Source organism: Triturus cristatus, chromosome 2_1 (assembly GCF_964204655.1).
Source record: "Triturus cristatus chromosome 2_1, aTriCri1.1, whole genome shotgun sequence".
NCBI classification, from domain to species: Eukaryota; Metazoa; Chordata; class Amphibia; order Caudata; family Salamandridae; genus Triturus; species Triturus cristatus.
In genome coordinates this window covers 355,126,648-355,146,343 of record NC_140581.1, presented here as the reverse complement: position 1 = coordinate 355,146,343, position 19,696 = coordinate 355,126,648, and the positions used below count along the sequence as shown (strand labels likewise).

Here is a 19,696-nt window from a genome sequence, read left to right as displayed (position 1 = left end):
CAACGACTTGCTGCCAGCACCTGGGCTCCTCTGCTGTGAGTCCTGCTCTGCCAAATGGTGCCAAACCCAGTCCTGGAACCTTGGAAGTGAGTAGTTGGTGCTGCAACCCAAGAAATCCATGAATCGACACCAAAGTGTCACTCGGAGCTGGCTCATTTCTCTGCGATATCAACGCATCGCTGCTGCCCGCACAGAAGCTATGGCACCCCTCGCTAATTGAAGTGGCCAAACACTGGGACGTCCCTGAACCGCCCACCCTCCAAGAAAGGAGGGTAAGGATGGACCTCTATAAGGTAGCGGAAAAAGTTACCTATGAGGCAAGAGGATGCCTGAAGAAGTTCTATAACATGTGGGGTCCCTGGCTAGAACACTATGATATAAATGTGGGAAATGATGGGGGTGTAATATCCCTGAAGAGTACCATTAAGGAAGGTGGAGTCCTCATCCCACTGTGGTTAGATTGTGGTGGACACGTTGATACTGTACTGTGTCAATGTAGTAGTACGGATGTACTTTAAATTCCACATAGCGCTGTTGATGGATGTGAAGTTTTGCATCATGTATTGTTGCACAGAAAAATTAAATAAAAATATTTTTTTTATACGTTAAAAAAAAAAATACTCTGTAGCATATCTTGAGTTTCAGGATCTTAAGCATAAGCACTAATTGACTTACAGATCTATTTAGTGCGCAACAAGTCATTAATACCCTTCCAAGGCAAGTTCTATAAGACCATGGACCTTTTGAAATGTGTGGACCTAAGGTATTCATTCCAGATCGTCTAGGTCCCAGATCTGTCTGAACCATCATGCTTTGATTGTCTGCTGGACTTATGAGAAATGCGAGAAAAAAACACAGCACATTTTACCTTGTCAGACTCGAGCAAGGTTGTGGGTAGCTATCAGAATCTGGCGATCAAGTATGCACACAGATTGCTGAAAAATAAGTATTTGGTCCATCATACAGAATACCACTAACAGTCATCACCACAAAGGTTATAAACACAGTTGTCCTAGCTCCTCTACTTGACAAGAAGAAAGACTTGTTTCAATTTACAAAGTGAAACCTTACCAAGTGGCCAAATCTGCCAGTACTGTGAAGCTCCAGTAACGCCACAGCAATTCCAGTTTGAGGACAGGTCCCCATCTGCGAGGTGTCTACTTCTCAGGATCAACCAATGGAAATAGAATTAGGAGAGTGAAAGTTGATGTACAGCCAGCTGAGCATTTTCAGCTTCTAACAGCATCAGCACCATGTCCTGAGCCTTGCACTGAAAATATTACAGACCGTGCACTGGCAATGCAAACTCTTTTCACCCCCTCTACTCAAGAGTAAAGAAAGGAATTGAGTGGTATAAGATTGCTTTAGAACAGAGTGTTTGGAACAGAAAACAGAGCATCAAAGAAATTGTTTGGACTGTACCCAAAACCACCTTGGAGGTACTCATGTGTGAGCTTGTTTGCGATGGTATTCATTATGCGAATTATACTGGTAGCCTTTGTTATTCAAATGATGCTTGGGTAGTATCTTCTTGACTCAGATAAGCTGAAGCCAGTCATTGATGAATTGCAACTGAACTATTCATCACATCGTACAACATGCAGTGTTTTTGCCGTGTCTACAATGAAGTTGACAGCCGTTCCTCTTCAAGATGGAGTCTATTGGGAAAGGTTTCAATATGTGATCCTGGATCCCACAGAAACTGTTGAAATTTCACCCACATTTAGGATTAGCCTAGGTCCTCTGCTAGTGATTGGGACATTGAGGTGACTGAGAAACAGTTTAAGGATCGTCAGTCTTACACAGCGTCTACTGAAATGATTCCAAATCCGAATGCTGACCATTACAGGGACTGCTTTGGCTTTAACAGGTACTCTGAAATGTTGTGCATTGGTCTAGAAATGTTAGAACACGCGCAAATATTGTTAAATGGGACCACTGTGCTATGTCTGAAAACGAGAGTGGGCTAAGTTTTAAGCTGAATTGAAAAGGCAACAGACTATAAATGCCCTTTGTAAGACTCCCCTCTAACGCAAGATGTGAGAAACCAGATTGCTATGTACAAATGCATGGGGATGTATATGGTGGGAGAAAAACAAAAGACTGTATTTGAATGCTTATATTTTGGAAGTACATGGCATACAGCGGTCACCAATAAAGTGTGTTTAAAAAAAAAAGTTTTAAGCTGAATTTTCCATATTTCTGGGACGTAAACAGACCTAATCCTAAAATGTGTGGATCAGAGTGATGGGTGGTAAAAGGTTCTGAAACAACATTTCCTGCTTTTCTCTTTCCAGGCAATTTTTTTTTGTTTGAATATGACAGTTTGTAGACTACGTGTTATGGCTTTGCCTCAGAAGATTATTTCTTTGTATTGAAAATATGATCACATACTAGGTTTGAAATGGGGTAGGGAGCCCATCTGCAGTTAAAAGGATATCTTTACAGAGCAATGATACAATTACAAATGCCTCATATGCTTGTAAAGGTGTTCATAGATGGAACACACCTGGTAATCAGTGTCATGATCACTTTGCTAAAGGCCTTGCTGACCCAGTAGGGGAGACAAAGAGACTAGGTTTTCTGAAAAAGTTGTTACCATGTTCAGTGTTGGGAACTGTTGGAAAACCACTCCCACACTGGAAGGGTGGTGGTGGTCTTCCGGACACACTGTGGTAGCTTGGCTCGAGTGGTCAGGAATCAGGCTCCGTGCTAAGCATACGACATACCCATACAATAACTATGCGTGCATCCGTTCCAAAAACGACTCTACACCGTAAAAATTATGAAAATATCTTTCTTTATCTTCTTTTTCTCTTAGTTGCTGATTGGATAAAATAAATAACAATCACAATATACAAACTTTTTAGATAGTGCAGGTCAAATAAATACTGGCTTAATGATTCAATAAATAGGGGTGATCATAAATACTGAAGGCATAAATAAAGGTGCAATACATACAGGCAATTAAATATTCTGAGGCAACAAATACTGTAAACCAATAAATATTGTACATCAATAAATACTGTGGACCAATAAATACAGTGAAGCAATAAATAGGTTAAATACAATAAATACAGTGCCCCTAATAAATACTTAAAAGCTGACAGTGACACTCATAGAATCAGATCACTTTTGAATTCCTAAGGGCTGATTTGGCCCAGGCACAGCTTGTGGGGATGTGGAAGGCTTGGGGGTGTCTACTCCCTGGCTTGGTCAAGGCTGAGGCCTAAACTGAGGTAGATCAAGGGGGGAATACCAGAGACCTGGCTCTCTCCCTCCACACAACTTCTCTAGATTAGTCCCAGCTCACCCCTGGCACAGTCAGGTTGGTTCCAGCACCTCCCTAGCCCCTTAGAGCAGTCTCTCAGGTCTCCACAGGGCCTTAGGCGCCCTCTACTCCACTTACTGCCCTTTTTCTGATGCTCCGACGCCGCTGGAGTCGTGTCGACGCCGTGAGGCGGTTCCAGTTCGATGTCGGCGGCCTCGGCACAATGTCAGTTCTTTGACGACGCCGGTAGGCGGCTCCGGTCTCGACCTCCGATTCGATGGCGTCGGGCAGTCTTTACTCGATGTCGACCTCGGGCGGCTCCGGTCCGATGGCGACCTCGGATTCGATGACGTCGGCCAGCCTTGGCTCGATGTCGACTTCCGGCGGCTCCGGAGTGCGATCTCCACTCCCGACCTCCGGTGCTCCTCTCCTTAGGTTTCCGGCGACTCCGGAGTGCGACCTCCACTCCCGACCTCCGGCACGATTCTCACAGGTTCCGGCGACTCCGGAGTGCGATCCCCACTCCCGACCTCCGGTACACCTCACCTCGGTCTCCGACGACTCCGGAGGGCGGACTTCACTCCTCCGATGACGCCGCTCACTCGACCTCGGGTGACTTCCTCCTCGACCTCTGGTATTCCTCACGACCTCTGACGGCGCCCTCTCTCGACCTCTGGCGGCTCCGGGTACGACGTCCGCTTTCCAGTCGGCGCCGCTTCTCCACCTCGGGCTCCCGGTCTCAGGCTACTCGACGTCGGACTCCAGGGAAACCAGTTTCCAGGTCAGGATCTTGCTGTTCTCTGTTTCTAAGGCCTGTTCCTGCTGTCCAGGTCCTTAGGATGGTTTTTCTTGCTTCTTCCCACACAGGGCTTCAGGCTGGGCTCAGTCAGTAGGGACTAGTATCAAGGGTGGGTTTATGGACCCCACTCCAGGCACAAGTTTCCACCCCTGCTGCCTCACTCCTTCCTCCTTCAGGTTTCTGCTGCTCTCTCTTCACCAGTCAGGTGCCAACTGCCAGCTCCAACTGCCAACTCTCTGTCTTAGCTTCCCAACATTCTAAACCGCCTCCAACTGTCACAGGGTTCTGGAATGTTCTGGAAGGTGCTGGTAGGTTCCAGTGGATGCTGGTGATGTCACAGGTGGCCACCATTTTGTGCTTCAGGCCCTCAGACAGAAGTTTCAGGGGTAGCTAAAATGGCTCCCTGAATCTGCAGCAACACGAAAAAGTCTGGTGGTTCCCAAAAAGGAAAAATTCAAACAGGGTTTGAGGCAAAAGTGGGACAAAATAAATAATGATGAGGAGGGACCACCCAAAGGGCTGACAGGTCTAACAGGAACTCACTTAGTAAATTACATAATCGAACAGATTGGTTCCGTGAATGAAAATGTTAATGTTCAGTTATCGACTTATTCTCGAATAGAGGCTATGTGCAGAATCCTAGACATTAAGGCACAGAATGCCTCGAAAGTATTTTCTATTGCTGATAAAAACTAGAAGATATTGAATGATAGTGCATACTCATCATCTGGAATGTCTTCTGCTTTTAAGCCATTGTATAATCAGGGTAGGACAATGTATAAATGACTTGCGTCCTACACCTACATGCCAGGAAATAACTTCATGATGCTTGTAACAAGTCTACTGTTGTTGGCAGATGTATATTAATAGCTTCACCTTAGCCTGAAATATCTGAATTTAAATATCATTTTGACAAACGGGCCATGTGACGCCCAGGACATATTGTTTGGGGTGAAGGGCAACACGTTTTCTTGTGCATTTTGTCCTTGGGACACGTAGGCCCAACCCCCTACAGCACAAACCCTTTGGCTGCCAGTTTACAGTACCACAGTATGGATCAGAGAAATACATTGTCTGCATTTAAGGTAATATTTGTATCCACGTGTTAATGCTATTCAGACTTGTTTTTATGGTTCATCAATGCAAAGCCTTTATTATTAGGGTGAGCGCACTAAGTGAATATTGGTAGCTCCGACTGCACTACGCACATTTTCATAGTTTAGCAATATGAGGCTATGTATAATGCTCCCAGAATGCTCTCTGATTAAGATGCAAATATTTGCTGAAGCTTGAAAGCAAAATTGATGATTCTTTGCTTTAACACAAAAAAAGCAAGTAGGAAAAAACATCTAGCTAAAGTACTGTAAAAGTTGAGGTACCATTTCTTTGCAGCATTTAGTAAAATGTGTTGATGTATGCTAGTATTTCCCAAAAATATTCATAATGGAAAATATGTATAACCAGTTTCAATAGGATGATAGGAAACATAAAAATAAACAAGCATTGGCAAAATCTTTAGGTCTCAAATTGGTGGTCAGCCTTTTGGTTTCGTCAGTGCGTGAATTTATTTGGAAGGATTTTGTAAAGCCTTATTATTGTGAGAGCTGCTGGGCTCTCACCATTATAACAAACATTGGCAAAAGCAAAAATTGTTTTTGGTCTCAAAAAGCACACATTGCCACAGTAGTTCCTGGCAATGGAAAAAACTACTTTGTGTGCCGACATGCTTCTTGTGAAAGTGCAGAATGCTGTCACTCACAGTGAAGCCAGCCGATATACCGAGAGAGGCAGAATTTTAATAAACAAAAAAGGTCATGGTTAAAGCCAGACCTAATTAGGGACCCAATTATTAAAGAAAGTCTCAAAAGTGCACCCATGGTATATGTCCTTGCATTAAGTGCAGATATACGGCGTTCATGAATTCACAAGAATTTACAGAAGTAGGGCAAGAAATCGTTCTCCTAGAAAATATTTGTGAACTGCATTTAAGCATGAGCAAATATACACTTGCAGATTTGCTCATGCAAAAATCTGAGTGTTTGCAAGTTCACTTTCTCTCCAACCACTTTTTTCCCAACCCTAGAAAAAGTTTTAAGTCTGCCATTGTCCGGAGTAGATTGTCAACCTTTTTGAGTATAGGAAAAGATTAGATAAAAGTTAGTGTAAAGCCTTAAAACATAAGTAGATTTTCACATACTCAAAATGGCATCCCAACCCTGGAACCATTGCTTACCACTACCAAGCCCTAGTATGTAGATCTGCAGAAACGCGGCAACATAAGGCAATTGCTAGTATTCAAACCCTACTATGATAATCAGTGCGGTTATTTCAGGGCTCTTTTATAATGAGATTGCTGCCATAATCTGTTGCTGCATTATATGGCACAAAAGGGACAAAGGAATGTTGTTACATGACAAGTAGATTTATGAAGCAACTTTCCACATGGACAAGTAGATATTTTATTCAATTCCACACCCCAGCAAATGTAAGATGAAAAAGGAATAATAATTTGAAAGTATAACCAAGAAGTTTTTGTCTGATTTGGGGTAGTTGATTACATATTTACATATGTTATGTGTATCTGTAAAGTTAAAACCAATTATCACCCATGAGAGTATCCTATGTGCATCTATTTCTAGAGTTGTTGTGTCTGTGGTTTCTTGCATAATTAATGTATAAGCCTCTTGGTAGGCATAAGAAAAAAAAGTGTGACTGTTAGCAACCTTTCTTAATGCAGAAAGACATAGCAAAAACCTTCTTGTTGTGATAAACGTGATTTATTTGCAGCAAAATCCCCTACGTGTTTAGAAGAAAACTCTCCTTGCTCTCGGATCAAAGGTAATAAACACCCAATCATAGTTTAAAAGGAGTGATGCACAACAGTGATGATGGACAACATACATACAAACTTAAGAAATTGGAAGTGAGAATGGGCACCATCTTAGCCTTCGTTTTGTTGTAGAAAAAACAATCTTTATTAGAATTGTATTTTTTCTGTAATACAGATTTGTCTTGCACAAAATATGGAACACGCAGTTGACATACTGCCCAGGTGGGGAAAATAATATATATAAGATCTGTAAAAACAAAATAGTTCAACAGGTAAATAATATTAGCCCATTGCTGTGCATAAATCATAATTTGCCCTACCAGACAAAATAACTCTAAAATCATCAGTATCCAAAAATGATGATCCCATAGTTTGTGTTATGTGAAAAACACCCTATGACAGGCCAGCCTTGCTAAACTGTTATTGTCAATATTATATTGTCATAACTCTTTGAAATGTTATAAAAGCTATAAACAATAACTAACAATGTGAGGCCCTAGTGGGCAACTTTATAAAACTCATAAGGTTGTCTATTTTCTAATATCATAGAAGTATACCAATTTACTAAATTAAGACAGAACAAAATGAAACTACATTTGTAAATCTCAGCTTTCTTTCTGCGAGGCCATGCTGGAACAGTCATATGCACCTGTGTAGAAAAACACACACAATGTATTAAAAGTTGAAATGAGTGCCACTTCCTTTCCAGGGAAAAATAGTTTAGTTAACATACAACTCATACTCTAAGAATACAGCTAGATATTAAACAGCTGAAAGGAAAGGTGGATAAGCAAGGTAGGTAAGAGATGTATTTTTTTTAACCTAAGTGTACTGCCAACTCCTCATCCAAATTTAGGCCAATAGCATTTGGAGTGTTGAAGTTAATAATATAACATGACTTAAACCTTCTTAGTTCTAGAGTTCATGTTACCGCCTCTGGCACTCAGTGGTATTCTGTCAGGTACAATAAATTGTAACTGACTAATATCACTTGAGTGGAAATCTTTAAAATGTCTTGTCAGAGAAAATTGTTTTGTCAAGTTTCATTATGGCTTTCGTGTGTTGCAAATGACAAAGATCTGGTCTATACACCACACCCAGAGAAATATGTGATCATTCAACTGATAGATGTTGCTGATGACCCGCTCTTCCCACCAGCCAAGGGAAAGTCCATCAAAGCTAGGGGCAAAGCAGGTCCTCATCGCAGTGCCTTGGAGATGGAGATAGATCTCCTTGTTGAAAAGAAAAAAAATATTAAGACAATACCATATCATATCCAGTAATATATCAGTATGTAGTAGGAAGGATAATGATCTTGCTAGAAGGAAATGGTCACATGCTTTTATTCCTAACTCAAAAGTAATGCAGGTATACTAATTATTGACATCTAAACCCATTAAGAGATAGTTGTCTTCCCAGCAGAGCCCATCAATTATTCTAAGAAAACCTCCGCTATGCTTTATATATGATGGTAATATTTCTACAAATGGTATAAAAAAGAAATCCACATATCATGAGGTGTGCTCCAATAGGCTTCCTATAGAGGAGACTATTGGCCTGCCTGGAGGGTTACCAGGGTCTTTGTGTAGCTTTGGAAGGAAATGGAGAATAGAAAACTTGGAAAAATCAGATCTTAAAACGTAATATTCTTCCCATTCTATTAGACCTTGATCACGCAAGTCAGTCTATTTCTCATAATATGTTTTGTTTGCATGACTGATGGACATTTTACTAGTAAGCTCATAGTTGGGCGTGTCCCTTAATTGTCTCTTTTCTTCTGCCAGGTATTGTTCTTTAGGTAGAATCACTATGCCCCCGCGTTTCTCATACTGTCTAATGACTAGGTCTGTGTTGTTTTGTAAATCTTTTTATGCTTGCAGATGTTTATACTGCAAATTGTGAAAACCCCGAACTTTCATGTATTTTACTTTTTTCAAATCCTTTAGTGCACCGCTTTCAAAAACTTCTATTGCATCATTAGACACAGGGGGAGCATCAAAAAACGATTTAGGTTTAAACCCATTAGGACGGTTGCTATTGAAGGAAATATCAGCATTTGAGATTCAGCATAGGATTTGCTGCTGTTACATTCTCGTCTAAAATACATAATGTAAGTACTAAATCAATAATACTTATACAAAAATTTGATGATGAGTCTGATGAAACTCAAGTTTCTGTAATACTAGTATGTTTACTCCAGTATTGGAGCTTTCATAGATTCACATGCCTGAATCATTCCCCGTCGCCGAGACGGGAGTCTCCGGTACATAAAAAAGCATTGCTTAGTAGTATAGCCAACTGAAAAAAGGCCTAGGCCCATTTTCCTTTGCAACCCATAACCTTCGTTATGTAAAAAAGGACTAAACTTGTCTCTGAACCAATCAGAGCCTCTCACCCTCTAGAACACTCCTGAGAGAACCTTCTGCCCCTCAGATTTTCTACCGCATGTTGTGCTAGGGAGTCTCATTTGAGCTCTGCTCAAATTCTACAGTTGGTTCTAGATTGAGGAGATTTTTCAACTGATTTTTCTTCATCATCTTTTGGAGAATGACTGATAAGGAGAAGAAGGGTTTGTTTAGAGCCTGTGCCACCTGTTCAAAGAAGAGGTTATATACTGACGACCCTCATAAAGATTGTATATACTGCCTTTACCCACACCATCAGGCATAGGAGTGTCAGGTATGTCGTACCTTTTCTAATAAGACTCTGTGGGATCGTGAAGGTAGACTGTTAATTTGGCTCCAAAAACTTAAGACCAGGAAGGACATCGTGTCTAGTGACAGTGATGAGGAGTCAACTGCTTCAAGAAGGTCTCAGAAGAGAGGTAGATCTCCTCAGGCTCATACCTCAGGGGAGAAACCTGAGAAGGCTCTTAAAAAGATCACATCTGGGTCTTCAGAGCGCAGTCCCTCAAAATCTCCTCAAATTAAGGAAAAGGAGAGTAAGGGTCATGCTTCAGGGGTAAAACATTCAAAGAAGACAAGTTCAGAGCCTTCAAAATCACCCCTTAAAATTAAACATACGCTTTAAAAACCACCCTCTACTTCGCCTTAAGAGAAATTAGAAAAATCCGCATCGTCAAAGGGATCGTCGACGAAGAAAGTAGCGTCGTCGACGAAGAAAAGTGAGATAAAGGTCATTATTAAACCTGTACCCTCGACGAGAGCATCGACGACAGTGACGGCAACCACAACTACGTCGTCGACAGCACCGTCGACGACAGTGACAACTGCATCGTCGACGACGAAAACGGCAATGATGACTACAGTGTAGACGGCTGCATCGGCGACGACGGTGTCGTCGGTGGTTACGATAGCAATCTCGTTGACGGGTTCGTCGGCGAGCGAAAAAACCCCAGAAAAACGGGATTTTGCCAGGAAAAGAAGAATTACCCCGGACATTACATCTCTTAGGAAGGTAATGCCTCTGGTTCCATCCCACTTGTTGGAGGAGGAAGACTTGCAGGAGGAAGATAATGAGGGCCCTTTTGGTTATCCAAGTAGCCACTCTCAGTTACACGTTAAATGTCAGGAAGATGACTGGGAGGATGATTATGGGGTTATCAAGACCGCCCCCGACAACATGATCAGGAAGAGATGGTGAGTGTTCCAGCTTCTCTACTGACGGATTTGCAGTTCATGTTGGACGACTATAAGAGGAGGCATCCTTTACCTCATTGTAGCCAAAGGATTCCAGTGCCTACGTTGCACTCTGTTCCATGTACACCGGTGCGAAGACAAGAGGTACCGGTTCCTGTGCCAATATCACCATTGCCGCAACCGGTTCTAGACACATCTGACGATGAGGAGCAGGAGGAGGGGGAGATAACGGACCCTAGTAAGGAATGGGAAGATTATCTAATTCCGTCCCCTTCATCTCCTTCACCGAGGCCTGTGGATTCTCCTCCGGAGGACATCGGAGGGTACCATAATCTTATGGAGAGAGCCGCACAAAGATTTGCGCTCAATATGTCATCGGACAAGGCAGAATACTTTTTATATGATTTCAAAGAGCCGTTTCGCAAGACGGTTAGATCTCTTCCAATTGTGAGTCATCTATGGGAAGAAGGTCTCAAGGTTATGGAGACGCCGGCAACGGTTACCCCAGTGCTTGCTAGACTGGACAAGAAATACAAAGCGCCTTCGGATGCTCCGGCTTGTTTACCCAGGTCACCCCAAACCGGACTCCGTTATAACTCAAGCGGCGCAACAAAAATCGAGGAATCCGTCCGCTCCAATTTCAACGCCACCGGACAGAGAGGGTAGGCACTTGGATAATGCAGGGAAGAGGTTTTCGTCCATGTCTGCCCTTCTGGTCAAGGCGGCAAATGCCCTAGCCATCCTGGGCAGGTATGATAGGCAAATGTGGTGCGAGCTATCACCCCATACATAGACAGCATACCTGAGGCTGACAGACAGGAAGCCAGGAAAATCCTCCAAGAAGGTGAAAGGACTTCGGCTGAAGTCATAGATTGCGCAATGGACATTGCAACCACAGCCTTCAGATCTTTGGGAGGAGCGGCTGTTTTGCACAGACAAGGATGGTTGAGAGCAACATCTTTTAGGCCTGAAGTCCAGAATAAGATCTTGGATCTTCCGTTCAATGGAGAAGATCTGTTTGGGAACCATGTTGATGAGGCCTTACAGAGTATCAAGAAGGATACGGAAACAGCGAAATCTCTGGGAACATTGCAATATAGAAAAGTTCTTTTCGTGGCTCAAGAGGTAGGGGCCAAGCCTCTCATAGAGGGGGTTACCAACAAGGCCGGTATTCTTCCTACTCCACATCATCTCAGCCATATCGTCAACAATATTCACAGAGACAAACAGGAGGTTTCACAAAATCTACTCCTAGAGGTCGAGGAGGTCGCCAAGGGAAAGACACCACCCGGAGGCAATGACAGTCTGGTGACATCTATTCCTCATATGTCGCATGTTCCCCTGGGTGGAAGAATTTCCTATCATCTTCAAAATTGGCAGCAAATAACGACGGACCAATGGGTCCTCAACATAATACAATTCTGTCATACTCTAGAGTTTCTGGAAATCCCCCCTTGTACTCCACCAAGATATCAAGAGGTCAAGTATTTGCATCATATGCATCAAGAAATTTGGACAATGCTCCGAATGGGAGCAATAGAACCGGTACCGAATTCCCAGAGAGGAAGGGGATTTTATTCCCGTTTTTTTGTGATCAAGAAAACCGTTCTTCAATGGCGCCCCATTTTGGATCTCAGATCCTTAAATACTTACCTCAAGGATCAATCCTTCAGAATGATCTCCCTCCAAGATATTCTGCTGCTATTAAACCCAGGGGATTATATGACCAAACTGGACTTACGAGATGCGTATTTTCATGTCCCAATCTATCCTTCACACAGGCAGTACCGAAGATCATTACCAATTCAAGGTACTTCCTTTTGGTCTGAAATCTGCCCCGAGGATTTTTGCAAAATGCCTGGCTCCAGTGGCAGCGGTTCTAAGGAGACAGAAAAACCAAGTATTTCCTTACCTCGACGACTGGCTAGTCAAGGCTCCATCGGCAGAGTCAGCCCGGTTGTCAACAGGTGCTTGCGTGGAACTGTTTGCCAGATTAGGTCTGACTCTAAACGAGGAGAAGTCAACTCTTCAACCGTCAAGAAATATCACTTTCTTGGGAGCAATTCTGGATACGGAGGTAAACAGAGCGTTCCCCTCCAAGGAAAGACAGCGGGGAATAATATCTCTATCCCAGGCTTTTATTAAAAGAAAGTCTCTTTCAGTACGCAAGTACAAGTCATTGCTGGGAACGATGTCATCTTTCATTCCCCTCGTACCTTTCTGCAGACTAAGGATGAGTCCGTTACAAGAGCAGCTGGATCTTCAATGGCATCAAGCGACAGGATCCTTCAAAGATATACTCAAAGTAACGCTGATCATGATCCACGCGGCAACATGGTAGACCCGGAAACTAAACATCTCGCAGGGTCTTTCTTTCCGGACTCAACCAGCTCCATTAGTGGTTACGACAGATGCGTCCTTGCAAGGCTGGGGAGCATTCCTTCAGGATCTGCAGGTCAGCGGTCGCTGGAAATTGAACGAACAGCAATTGCATATCAACCTCTTGGAGCTCAGAGCCGTCCGCTTAGCATTGTTGGCGTTCCTGCCAAGGATTCAAGGTGCAGCCGTGTTGGTAAGAACAGACAACACAACAGCAATGCACTATTTGAACAAACAAGGAGGAACAAGATCGCTCTCCCTGTCTCGAGAAGCCCAGTTGATATGGAAATGGGCTCTACGACACGAAGTATCCATTACAGCGGAGCATCTTCCAGGAGACCAGAACACCAAGGCGGATACTCCAAGCAGACTAAAGTCTGTCTGTCATGAATGGGAGATCGACAACGAGATTTTGAACAACATCTTCCAGAAATGGGGAACTCCGACAGTAGATCTTTTTGCGACAAGGAAGAACAGAAAATGCCAGTTCTTCGCAAGCTGGCTTCCCCAACGGGGATCTTGGGGGAATGCGTTTTTGATGGCATGGTCAGACATCTTTGCGTACGCTTTTCCTCCAATTCCCCTCCTGCCACAGGTTCTTATGAAGAGCAAGAAAGAACCATGCGGGTTAATCCTGATAGCTCTGTGGTGGCCCAGACAACATTGGTTTGCGGAACTTCTTCTACTGTCAGAGGAGCGCCCGATTTGCCTGCAGCCGATACCGTCTCTTCTGACGATGTTCCAGGGGGAAGTTCTTCATCCGGATCCGAAATCTCTGCATTTAGCAGCCTGGCTCCTGAATACTGCGAATTTCAACATCTGAACATCCCTACAGAGTGCAGGGAGATTCTATCTAGAGCCAGAGCGGATAGTACAAACAAAACATACCGGATGAAGTGGAAGAGGTTCTGTTTATGGTGCAAAAGGTCTAACATTCATCCGCTGCATTCGGAAGCTCACAAGATTATTCCATACATCTTGCTTTTGGCTAAGTCAGGTTTGGCTCATGCATCTATAAAGGTACACCTAGCTGCAATTTCACGCTTCAGAAGAACTGCCTCTGGTCCGTCTCTGTGGTCTGCTAGAGTCATCAAACAATTTATGAAAGGACTGTTCCGAGTTTTCCCTCCAATAAAACCTCCACCACCTCTCTGGCATTGAATGTTGTTCTTTCCCAGTTAATGAAACAGCCCTTTGAGTCAATTCACAGGGCAGAGCTGACATTTCTATCGTGGAAAGTTGTGCTTCTCATTGCGCTCACTTCAGCCAGGAGAGTGGGAGAGATTCAGGCTCTCACGGTCCAGGAGCCTTTCTTGCAATTCAAAGAGGACAGAATAATACTCGGGACTAATCCAAGATTAATTCCAAAAGTTCCAACTGACTTTCATCTGAACGAACCATTAATTCTCAAACGATTTTTTCCACAACCATCAACAGCGGCGGAAAGAGCTCTCCACTCGCTGGATGTCCAGCGTTGTTTGAAGTTCTATTTGCAGAAAACTAAGCCTTTCCGCAAGTCTTCACAACTTTTTGTTGCCTTTAGCGCACCCAGGAAGCGTTTCCCTTTGTCAAAAAGGGGTATTGCCAGATGGATTTCCAGTGCCATAGAGTATTGTCATCAGGCAGCTGGTCGACCTCTGAATGCACGAGTCCGTGCACATTCGACAAGAGCAGTCTCCACCTCTACTGCTCTATTTGCAGGAGTACCGATCCTGGATATCTGCAGGGCGGCGACCTGGACTAGTACGCACACCTTCACCAGGCATTACTGCTTGGGTGCAGCCACAGGGAGAGATGTGGCGGTGGGAGAAGTGGTGCTGAGGAACCCTATCCAGTAACGGTGAGCCTTCTCTACCATCCCTCCTTCCTTTATTATCTACTTTTGCTTATTTTATTGTTGTTTATTGTATTGGATGCCATTTGCAAGGTATTTTTGAAATGTGGAATTTTGTTTTACAGATACCATCTTTATCACATTATATATGTTCCCTTGTTTCAGGTTCTGGGTATCAAAAAATGTGCATTTATTTACTGCTCTCTATTCTGATTCAGGCATGTGAATCTATGAAAGCTCCAATACTGGAGTAAGAAAACAAGTTACTTACCTGTAACTGTAGTTCTCCACTATTGGACCTTTCATAGATTCACATGCAACCCACCCTCCTCCCCTGGGAGGCTCACCTCGGATTTAGCACAAAGAGTGTTATTGCACAAGTGCACGAAAATCTGAGGGGCAGAAGGTTCTCTCAGGAGGGTTCTAGAGGGTGAGAGGCTCTGATTGGTTCAGAGACAAGTTTAGTCCTTTTTTACATAACGAAGGTTATGGGTTGCAAAGGAAAATGGGCCTAGGCCTTTTTTCAGTTTGCTATACTACTAAGCAATGCTTTTTTATGTACCGGAGACTCCCGTCTCGACGACGGGGAATGATTCAGGCATGTGAATCTATGAAAGGTCCAATACTGGAGAACTACAGTTACAGGTAAGTAACTTGTTTTCTTTTGTTCAAGTCATTTTTTGAGTTTCAACTTTCTGGTAAAATGGAAAAGGTCAATGCAGCTGTTTGTATAGTTCAGATAAAAGTTGGGCAAAAGGAAAGGCCCAACAATAGTACCTCAATCTGTGACTTATTCAAAATAATGTCTGACAAATTTACCACATTTTAAGGGTGCTCCATAATTTGGTTGATGAGTGGCCCCTTTGCTCTCATTCCCACAGAGCCTTCAACTATTCCTGTTTTCCTTGTTACCTTGTCACCTTGTTTGTTTGAGCCTTTTCCTCCTTGACCTCTTCCTCATTGAGAGCCTCTGTTGGGTTGTGATTCTAACCGACCCAGAGTGAGGAGTTGAAATTCCATAAAAAAATATTTTTGCTTCATTTAAATCCAAGCTTAATGATGCATCATTATTATTTGCACTGCTATCCTCTTGTATTTCCTTATCAGTTCAGAATCTCCCAGGTTGTGCTGCAACATTTTCATCCACTCTTTTTGGGTTTTCAACTTGCAGTTGTCCTTTCTGTAACTATTTTTGTGGAAATGACATCTTGTGCCTACAAGAGACCTGGGCCACCGAACCATTAATTCTTCACGGCTTCTACGAATTACATACCACAGCTATAAAACGCAACATCTTCGGGAGAGCTTCTGGTGGGCTGTCAATTTACATAAACCAAGCACGCAGACTAGAGACAACTTTTATTGCAACCAACATCCCAGACATGCAAGCGGTCCTAGTTAGCGGACTGAAAATTAACAACAACCCAGTTCGTCTCTTGGTAGTCAACTGCTATGTAAACCCTGCCTCCCAGCAAAAAAAACATGTTCTAAAAATACTGACAACAGAAATGGACCAGCTTATAAACAAATAGGTTTCACACCTCCCCGTTATCGCTGGTGACCTGAACACTCGGGAGCTAGGGGAAGTCGAAAGTGCATATCCTACCGCACATTGATGGTGCCTCACTGCAGCAGTTTTTTCTAAATCATAGTCTTTTCTCTGCTCACACCATCAAAACAGCTGCGGATCCTCTCTGGCTCCCACTCCCCACCTTCAGGGACAAGTCTCCAATAGACTATATCTTTATTTCGGATCATCTAGTACCATACTTTAACAACTTTAAAGTGGACAACAGGGATGAGAGCGATCGCAGGCCACTGAGGATAACCCTGCAGCTAAACGTGGAATTTGCAACACAACTGGTAACACTGGGGGTTTCAACTGGCGAAGAATGCTACGAAGTCCTGAGTAGAATAAAATGGACTATTAATCTTGGCCCCAAACTCCTGGATTGGGTAACTTACAAAGAATCAAATTCCATAGTCATGAGCATAGTCTCCCCCAGGTGCACTGGGAAGCACTCCTAGTAGAATTAAAATCAGCCCTAGAGGTACGAACTGTAGGCACTCAAGTGCAGGATACCCACTCTCTGGGACCCCTGCAATGTATAATAGCAAGAGACCTAATTCACACAAAACGTAGTCTTTCAAGGGCCTTGAAGGCTAGAAGGAAAGGCACCAAAAACCCCCAAACTCAGGAAATAAAAGTTCTCCGTGCAGTGCACAGGAAGAAAGTCTGGGAAATACGCTCCAAGAAAATCGAGGCAGAATGGGTGAAAATGTTTACCTTCCTTAAAGAAAGGGGACATATTCAACTTTGGACATATATTAAGCAATTCACTTACACCGGTCAGATAAAAGAAAACGGAGTGGCAGCCTTGGAGTAGGTTAAAAATGCAACTCAGTTGTACTCAACCCATCAGTATATCATTAAAACTTATTCCCATCAACAATCTCCAATAGAAGACAAAGTCGTCAAAACTAATAACATCATAGTGGCCGAGGTAACTACCCTGATCAAAAAAATTAGGTCAGATGGCGCTTCAGGACCCAATGGAGTTTCCGCATGTGTGTTCAAAGCTTCGCAGGGATTCTGGGCAGAACAGTTAACAATTTTTAAGCATACCTTCGCCACTTCTACTGTTCCATCGTCGTGGAAAGGCTCAATATTTTCCCCAATTTATAAAAAAGGGGACAGCACAAAACCCGAAAATTACCGGCTTATTGCTTTATTAGATGTTGAAGCGAAAGCATATGCCAGAATACTTTTGAAAGAACTGGAAGCCTGGGCAACAGATCATAACATTCTTCTCTTTTTTCAAACCGGATTTAGGGCCCAGAGCTCCACCATAGATAACATCTTAGTACAGGGCTATCTGTCTAACCGCGCTACCCAGCCATCTCAGTTACCACTTTTCTGCTGTTTTGTGGACTATAGTGCAGCTTTTGATCAGGTCGATCGAGGGAAGCTGTTGGAAAAACTGCATTCTTGTGGAATTCCCCAACAGCTGCTAAAGGCCATAATTTCTCTATATCAGGGGACCTGGGTCCGTATTAAAATCAGTCAAACATCAGTCACCGCCAAGGTACCCACTAATAACGGTCTAAAACAAGGGTGCGTATTTGCCCCTATTCTTTTTAATCTGTACACAGCTGACCTGGGGAAAGCGCTGGAGGGGGCAAGTCTACTGCCTCCAAGACTGGGGAATATGCAGCTTCAAATACTCCAGTATGCGGACGACATCGTAATAATGGACCACACGAGAACCGGCTTACAGAAGGCCCTAAAAGCTTTGCACGGATATAATCAACAGAATAAACTCCTGGTGAAATGCGAGAAGACCAGGATACTTGTATTCGGGAACTACCCACGAAAGAAGACCATACACTGGCGACTTGGGGCCCTGCATATCAAAACAAGTATAAGCTACAACTATTTGGGCTTCTGGCTATCGGAAGGGATTAAATCTACAGCCCACCTGAAACATCTGAGAAGGAAAGCGGCAGGCATCATTTTTCCTTAAAAAGTCTTAACCAGCCATTTCACAGTCCAACTGCTGAACCCATTCTGAAAGTTCTTAAGGCAAAATTAGTGCCCTCTCTTAATTATGGCCATTTAGTTTTTCCCGGTGTCTTCAATAAGTTCCTCGCGAACCATCAAATTTTGGCTTATAAAAAGGTCCTAGCTCTCCCTAGACAGTCCAGGAGAGCAAGAGTAAGGCTGGAGCTGGGTCTCACCAGTCCGGACATTACTTGCTCAGGTGATTTAATAAAATACTATATCAGGACCACGCGAACCCCAGAAATGTCATTAAAAAGGCAAATTAAGGGGAGGAGCCTAGCACGCATCCAAGATGGTCGCGTGAGCACAGGGCTCCCCGGACCCTCGCTGCTCCTCGGAACTTATCCTGACTTTATCCTGACTTGGTTGATGGAATCTGGAAGATGAATGTTGGCTGAACACTAAACTCCTTTCAGAAACCAAATCGGACCTGGGAATCCTGATCTATGGTGGTTTGAACTTTTGAGGCCCAACCGATGGCTGTGCCCGGTGCGAAGGTGAACTGTGGAGCCGGGGCGTAGTTGAACAACAACGGCAGCGGGGCTGTGCCAGTGGCCGTCCCATCACTTTCGGTTTCACTTTTGGATCTCTGAGGGGCTGGACAGTGGAATTGCTTGGTGCGGCTGGGTTTTCACTTGGCCTTCGCTTGATGCCTTTGTCTCCGCCTGCTACCAGTGTGCCCATTGACTTTGGTCCCCTCGCACCGCCACATTGCGGTCTCTGGTGCGGCTCGCGTCTGCTTTGCCTGTGCCTCTTCGACGCTTGCTCGGTGGTCCCCTTCGGCGAGCGTGGTTCTCATGGGAGGCAGGGGGGACCCCGAGAGGCGTAAGACCAAGACATCCCTGCGTGGGGGACCGGTCCAGACTAACAACATGGACCGCTACACTCAAGGTAAAGGGTCCCCTGGGACGGCCAGTGTCCCCCCGGATGATGCCGGTGGTGGCCCGTCCGTTTCTCCGGATCTGTCCCTGCAGGACATCATGGGCGCCATTAACGGCATCAGGGAGACCATCGCTACGCAGTACGAGGCCTTGGCCCGTAAAATCGACACGGTGGCCATTGATGTTACGCTAATTCGGGCGGATCTCTCTAAGACCAACGAGAGGGTTCAATCGCTGGATGTGCGGACGTCCACCCTTGGTGCGGACGTGTCGGACCTGCAGACTACTCTCGGCGACCTCAAGTTGGCCAACGATCTGATGGCCCGGCGGCTGGAGGACTTCGAGGGACGGGCTCGACGCAATAACATCCGCGTCGTAGGCGTTCCGGAGACCTCCGACAACCGCCCGGTTGATCTCATGGTTGAGGAGCTCATCCTCAAACAGCTTGCCCCCGCTGGCCTGAGTAAGTTCTTCGCCGTGGAGCGGGCCCATCGAGTTCCAGGCGGTCGGCGGCGACCGGGGGCCCCCCCCGAGGCCTATT

The 19,696-nt window shown here is 44.3% G+C and overlaps 1 protein-coding gene across 8 annotated transcripts in view; it reads left to right on the top strand.

Annotated features, from left to right (window-relative positions):
* The window catches only part of ARL15 (ARF like GTPase 15), a 1,560,154-nt gene that overhangs the window by 644,593 nt on the left and 895,865 nt on the right, over positions 1-19,696 (top strand). The window lies entirely within an intron of this gene.